Source organism: Aquarana catesbeiana, linkage group LG01, assembly GCF_042186555.1.
Source record: "Aquarana catesbeiana isolate 2022-GZ linkage group LG01, ASM4218655v1, whole genome shotgun sequence".
NCBI lineage: Eukaryota > Metazoa > Chordata > Amphibia > Anura > Ranidae > Aquarana > Aquarana catesbeiana.
The window spans coordinates 496,168,379-496,174,378 of NC_133324.1; positions in this window are offsets into that span (position 1 = coordinate 496,168,379).

Sequence of the window (6,000 nt, forward strand, 5' to 3'; positions counted from 1 at the left end):
TATTACATCTGGTGAGTGGCCATTGCATGAGGTGGTGGTGAAGTCACAATAAGTGGTAAATTAGGAGCATGATATACTGAAAAGGAATGTCATTGCACAGGAGTGATCACTCACTGAAGACATCCAGTGTACTGTGGTGTTTCTGCATATGTCAAGGACATTCATTTATTATTTTTTTGCACTATGTAGTACATATGCATGTTGATATGTGATATTTTGTTGGTAATATTGGCACATTGTTTAGTATTAACATTTTTTTGATATTTTTGTAGCACTAGCACTTTAAATAGCTTTTGGTAGCACCTAACGTCATTGCACAGAAGTAATCACCCACTGAGGACATCTAGTGGGCTGTAGTGTTTATGCACATGTTGAGGACATTTTTTTTGAGCATGTATTATATATGCATTGTGATATGTGATATTTGATGGTCACTAAGTAATATTGGCACATTGCACATTTTTTAATATCTGTCATTTTATATTTTTTTTTAGCACTAGCACTTTAAACAGTTTTTTGGAATATTATTTTGTCACTAGTAAACACTATGTGAACAGTATATTTTTGACACAATATTTATTGATACAGAAAAGCACGCTACATAGGATAGAAATCCTATTTTTGTATATTTCAGCAGTGGTATCACACACAAAAGTTAGCGCAATCCACTTTTATAATATATGCCCCAGATAACATAACAAGCGCCCGGAACATCCCACATCCATGCACAGGTGGCAGTTACACTTATGAATGCAGTGTTCCGCCCGGATGTTACACTTACGAATGCAGTGTTGCGACTTACGAACAAACCTATAGTTCCTATCGTGTTCGTAACTCAGGGACTCTGTGTGTGTGTGTGTGTATGTATATATATATATACACACACACACACACACACACACACACACACACAGTGCCTTTAAAAAGTATTCATACCCCTTGAAATTTTCCACATTTTGTCATGTTACAAACAAAAACGTAAATATATTTTATTGGGATTTTATGTGATAGACCAACACAAAGTGGCACATCATTGTGAAGGGGAAGGAACATGATAAATGGTTTTCCAAATTTTTTACAAATTAATATGAAAAGTGTGGCGTGCATTATTATTCAGCCCCCCCCCTGAGTCAATACTTTGTAGAACCACCTTTTGCTGCAATTACAGCTGCAAGTCTTTTTGGGTATGTCTCTACCAGCTTTGCACATCTAGAGAGTGAAATTTTTGCCCATTCTGCTTTGCAAAATAGCTCAAGCTCTGTCAGATTGGATGGAGAGCATCTTCAAGTCTTGCCACAGATTCTCAATTAGATTTAGGTGAGGACTTTGACTGGGCAATTCTAACACATGAATATGCTTTGATCTAAACCATTCCATTGTAGCTCTGGTTGTATGTTTAGATCCCTTTCACACTGGGACGAGGGTGTGTTAGTGGTAAAGAGCCGCTAGTTTTAGCGGAGCTTTTTGGCCGCTAGCAGGGCGCTTTTAACCCCTGCAAGTGGCCAAAGAAAGGGTTAAAAGTGCCCGTGTTGTGGTGCTGCCAAAGCGCTTTGCAGGCACTTCGGAAGCGCTGCCCATTCATTTCAATGGGCAGGGTGTTTTGGGAGGGGCATATACACCGCTCCCGCACCGCCCCAAAGATGCGGCCTGCAGGACTTTTTTTCCCATCCTGCAAGCACACCGCCTCAGTGTGAAAGCACTCGGGCTTTCACACTGGGATGGCTTGCAAGGCGCTTTTCAGGTGCTATTTTTAGTGCTCAAAACGCCTGAAAAGCACCCCAGTGCGGAAAGGGTCTTAGGATCATTGTCCTGCTGGAAAGTGAACCTTCGCCCCAGTCTCAAGTCTTTTGCACACACTAACAGGCCAGACTGCTGGATGGAAGCTAAACAGTGGGGACCTTGAGTGAAGCGTGAACAAGTCTTGCTTTTTGACTGCTGGGTTGCATTTTTAGGTTCTTTTTGGGGCTTTTCCTTGTAGCTTTTTAACACCTTTTTCTGACACTTTTTAAACAGCTTTTTTCTTTTTTTTTGCTTTGCTTCCTTCAGCCTACTAATTAAGGGGAGTGGTTAATTGGTCACAGGTGCTTGAGGCCTATATAACCTTGTGCAGAACTCATTGTGAGCCTGCTCATCTTTGAGTCTGCTGGAACTCTGTCCAAGTGGAACTGGTCTAAGTGATGAGTTAAAAACCAGAGTTAGTGGTACTGGTCTAAGTGGTGAGTTAAACATAGAAATAAGGGCCCCCTATTTGGGACTTTAAATGGACCACCAACTCAAAAATTATAAAAATAAATCTTTATTATAATGAATTAAAATACAAATACAAAAGACCACATATATGAAAGGATGCACAACATGTGCTACATAACACAAACTAATGTGTTGTAAACAACGCATGCAATATAAATGCCCAAATGCCCGACGCGTTTCCGGTATCAGATGTTCCTATACCTTCTTCTGGAGGCATGCATCCAGAGATCTGACACTGCACACAGGAGGGACAGGTTTCACCCAAGGTGGATTACTGGGACATTGTTCCTGGGGCTATTTAGCCCTACTACAGTGACTTTATGAACGGTCTAGTTATTATCTTACTGAAGCCTATAATTTTAACACTCCTTAGGAGACTATGCGGGTGCCACTCAACCAGACTAATCACTCACAATTCCCACCAATGACAAGGTGTGCAGTGCCAATATGAACTCACTGGCTCCTCATACGTATTTCTAATATCGAATCTTTACACCAGAATGTATTTTGAACACTAAATTTTCTGAACCCTTGGCCCCTGAAGAAGGTATAGGAACATCTGATACCGGAAACACGTTGGGCATTTGGGCATTTATATTGCATGCGTTTACAACACATTGGTTTGTCTTATGTAGCACATGTTGTGCATCCTTTCATATATGTGGTCTTTTGTATTTGTATTTTAATTATATTAAAGATTTATTTTTATAATTTTTGAGTTGGTGGTCCATTTAACGTCCCAAATAGGGGGCCTTTATTTCTATGTCTATTCAAAGGGATGGGACCACCATACTCTATAGGAGATGATGGGAGTCTCTTTCTTATTTATAAGTGGTGAGTTAAAAAACAGAGTTAGTGGAACTGGTCTAAGTGGTGAGTTAAAAACCAGAGTTGAAAATAGGAGGTTATAACAGGGGTCATAGTACTTGTGTAGTGTGAGTACCTGAGTGTTGTCTGAGTAGTGTGTGTGTGGATCGTTAGTATTTGTGTATTGTGTACTGCGAGTGCACGTAGGTCTGCGAGCGCACGTAGGTCTGCGAGTACCTGTGTATTTTCTTGTTGAGTACCTGTGTATTGTCTTGTTGAGTATTAGTGTCAGGACGCTAGTTGTTAGGTAATTTGGACAGGGTATAATCCCCAATCCTCATTAAATTTAATAGGTACGATGCCCGGCGGGTGTGGAGAGGCGACTCGTTGTACATCTTGCAGCATGTATGCGTTCCTTGATCATCCGATCCTGGGTAAATACTGCTGTGCAAAATGTAAGCGCATTGTTTCCCTGGAAGCCCAGGTTCTGAATCTGGGGAAGCAACTGTCAGCACTGAGAAGTCCCTCCATACTAAATGAGAGCCAGGAAGATACATGGCAGGTGCCGGCTGGTGCCAGCACATAGGCGGGTGGAGACAAAGAGGTGCAGGCACTAGCAAAGAGCAGAAGGGTGACAAGAAGGGTAGAGAGGGAAGTGCCAGGGAGGCCGATCCAGGGCTGGAGCATCCCAATAAGTATGCTCGACTGAGTGACATTGGTGAAACCAGTCAGGGACCAGTACTGCTGGAGCTGAGGGAATCTCCTAGCTGCAGGGGGAAGAACTTCTCCAGTGAGAGTGGGGGGGAAGTGAAGGGAAAGGAAAGACAGATTCTGGTGCTAGGAGACTCAATTCCTAGAAGGACAGAGGCCAATCTGTAACAAAGACCTGAAGCGCCGAACAGTATGTTGTCTACCGGGCGCTCGCGTTCGGGCACATCACAGATCTGGTGGACAGATTACTGGGAGGGGCAGGGGAAGACCCAGCTGTCATGGTGCACGTTGGCACCAATGACAAAGTCAGAGGCAGATGGCATGTCCTAAAGAACGATTTTAGGGACTTAGGAGCTAAATTGAGGAAAAGGACCTCCAAGGTAGTATTCTCAGGAAAACTACCGGTACATTGAGCCACACCAAAAAGGCAGAGGGAGATTAGGGAAGTAAACAAGTGGCTGAAGAGCTGGTGTAGTAAGGAGGGGTTTGGGTTCCTGGAGGACTGGGCTGACTTCTCAGTTGATAACCAGTACTATAGAAGGGACGGACTGCACCTAAATGAGGAGGGTGCAGATCAGCTGGGAATTTAAACTAGGCGATGGGGGGGAGGGTCCAGAGGTAGAGATAGTCAGCGCGGAACATATTCCAGAGGGTAGTATTGGGGGCATTAGTGGTAGGTTGACCAAAGCACATAAACCCAAGGTAAGTATAGTAGCAAGTCCTGGTTGCAATCTCGGAACACCCAATAAGAGGATAATACGCGACTGGTCTAAACTACATGGCATGTTCACCAATGCCAGGAGCCTGGCGGACAAGATAGGTGAACTAGAGATACTGTTGTATAAGGAGGATTTGAATTTTGTGGGAATTTCAGAGACCTGGTTCAACAGCTCTCATGATTGGTTGGCAAACATTCAAGGGTATACCCTTTATCGCAAGGATAGAGAGCATAAAAAAGGGGGAGGGGTATGCCTATATATCAAGAATAATGTACAAGTGAATGTGAGAGATGACATCACTAAAGGAGCTAGGGAGGAGGTGGAATCCTTATGGCTAGAGCTCCAAAGGAATGAAGCTAAGGGGAAAATAATACTAAGAGTATGCTATAGGCCCCCTAACCTGAGGGAAGAAGGGGAGACAGATCTCCTATCACAATTTGGATTAGCAGCAAGGATGGGAAGTGTTATCATAATGGGGGATTTTAACTATCCAGACATAGACTGGGCGGAGGGAACTGCGCATTCATCTAAGGCTCGCCAGTTCCTAAATGTCTTGCAGGACAATTTTATGGGTCAGATGGTAGACGCACCAACTAGAAATAAAGCATTGCTGGATCTATGGATTACCAACAATACAGACCTGATCACAGATGTGGAAATACGGAGCAATTTAGGTAACAGTGATCACAGGTCAATTGGCTTCAGTATAAATCACACAAATAGGAAACATAAGGGGAATACAAAGACACTGAATTTCAAAAGAGCCAACTTCCCTAAACTACGAGCCTTGCTAGAAGGCATAAATTGGGATAAAATTATAGGAACAAAGAACACGGAGGAGACTTGGGTTTGCTTTAAGAGCATATTAAATAAGCGCGTTAGCCAATGCATCCCATTAGGTAATAAATTTAAAAGAGCGATCAAAAGTCCTGGATGGCTTAACTCCAATGTAAAAATGCATATAAAAGCAAATGAGAAGGGCCTTCAAAAAAATACAAGGTTGAGGGATCATCATCAGCATTCAGACTTTATAAAGAATGCAACAACAAATGTAAGGGTGCAATAAGGATGGCTAAGATTGAACATGAAATACACATAGCGGAGGAGAGCAAACAAAATCCCAAGAAATTCTTTAAGTATGTAAACCGTAAAAAAGGGAGGACAGACCATATTGGCCCCATAAAGAATAAGGAAGGACATCTGATTACAAAGGATGGGGAGATGGCGAAGGTATTGAATTTATTCTTCTCCTCAGTCTTCATGAGGGAATCGGGGGGCTTCAGTAACCAAAATTGCAGTGTTTATCCTCATGACACATCACAGGAAGCACCTCCATGGTTAACAGAGGACAGAATTAAAATTAGACTTGGGAAACTTAACATTAATAAATCACCGGGACCAGATGGCTTGCATCCGAGGGTACTTAGGGAACTCAGTCAAGTAACTGCCAGACCATTGTTCCTAATTTTTACTGGCAGTCTACTGACTGGAATGATACCAGCTGATTGGAGAA